The sequence below is a fragment of the Stegastes partitus genome, unplaced genomic scaffold, assembly GCF_000690725.1.
Source record: "Stegastes partitus isolate 25-593 unplaced genomic scaffold, Stegastes_partitus-1.0.2 Scaffold2008, whole genome shotgun sequence".
NCBI lineage: Eukaryota > Metazoa > Chordata > Actinopteri > Pomacentridae > Stegastes > Stegastes partitus.
Window position 1 is genome coordinate 114,528 of NW_007579739.1, and position 1,381 is coordinate 115,908.

The 1,381-nt window shown below is 40.6% G+C and overlaps 1 long non-coding RNA gene across 1 annotated transcript; it reads right to left on the reverse strand.

The window, feature by feature from the left end:
* Positions 1 to 860: 860 nt before the first annotated feature.
* LOC103373545 (uncharacterized) lies at positions 861 to 1,370 on the reverse strand. The gene is made up of 2 exons (XR_521076.1): positions 1,253 to 1,370; positions 861 to 1,164 (listed from the first exon to the last, which is right to left on the reverse strand). It is a non-coding gene; the product is annotated as an uncharacterized LOC103373545 (long non-coding RNA).
* Between the last annotated feature and the right edge of the window lie 11 nt (positions 1,371 to 1,381).

Genomic DNA, 1,381 nt, shown 5'->3' on the forward strand with positions numbered 1-1,381 from the left:
AAAAAAAAAGTGTCACAGTAGCATTTAAAAACCCAAAGACCTGGAACGACTGATCAATAAATCGATCTGAATTAACAGAATTTTAAATTTTCATCATCGACCGTTTTGTCCTTTTAAATTTCAGAAGAAGTCCTGCTGATGTAACAAAGTACTGATTGATTACTGGTTCTGAATCCAACGTCTTGTTGGTTCAACCGACAGCTGAAGGCGTCGAAGTGTTCTCAATCCATTATCGATCTGTTTGTCTCGCTGTGACGATGGGAGGAGCAGTTCAGCATTCTGGGAAGGTCCACGGTTAGCGTAGCTTAGCATAAGGCCTGAAAGCAGCTAGCATATTGTTGTGTGGAACTATTTCCTGATAGCGTATCCATCCACCTGTACAGTGACTTTAAGGCCACTGGTGGAAGGATATTTCATCAGGAAGAGTTGCAACATGTAGCTTAAATACCGTCTCATGTGTTTACCTGCGAGTGAAGCTGTGTTTGTTTTTTTAATGACCACCTCTTTTGTTAAACAATTTAAATTCTGATTGCAGCTTTTAAAATGTAAAAATGTTCTAGTTTAACAGGAAACTGAACACCTTTGGACAAGACGAGACATTTTCTGACAGTAATAAAACTTCTGGTATTAAACTATTAGGTCTGAAATGAATTGTTATTTTCATCAGTAATGACTATTACTGGGTATTTTCTTTGTCACCAACATCACAGGACGGAGAAAACATCCGTGAGTTTAAACAGATGAACTCATTCAATAACAAAAGGAAAACAGTCTAAATTCTGTGATTACAGCTTCTTAAATATGATTTTTTTCCCCTCCTCTATGACAGAAAACTGAAAATCTTCCAATAAAACGAGGCATTTGAGGACTTTCGTTTTGTTTTTTTTAATTCCAGCAGGTTCACTTCAGGCTTTGTCCATTATTCCTGAAACGTTGAACATGTCTTTACTGTATTTTTATGTTTTAGAAAATAAACTTGTTTCCTCAAATGTGGCATCTGAGTTCTTCATGGTCTTTAAAGCTGCTTCTTCAGAGGAAGGACTCAGGAGTTGGTGTGGCTTCTTCATAAGCCTCCTTAAGCCTTTTAGAAAGACAACGGCTCGGTTCCTGACTCCGTGAAGAGCTTCTGCTTCACATCGCTGACGGATCTTTCCCCGTCTGCTCCTGAAAAAAACCACAGGACAGAACGTTTCAGTTTGAAGCCACAGACATTAACGTGGCTATAATATGAGCTGCTGGTTTCCGTGCTAACCTGGTATCTCCTGTAGTGTGCTGTGCTGCTGCAGTGCTGCAGCATGGCCTCGTCCTCGTCGGCAAAGATCAGCTGACACAGCTTGCAGAAGTAGCCGACAACGGGCCGCACGAACTCCGTTCCTGCAAA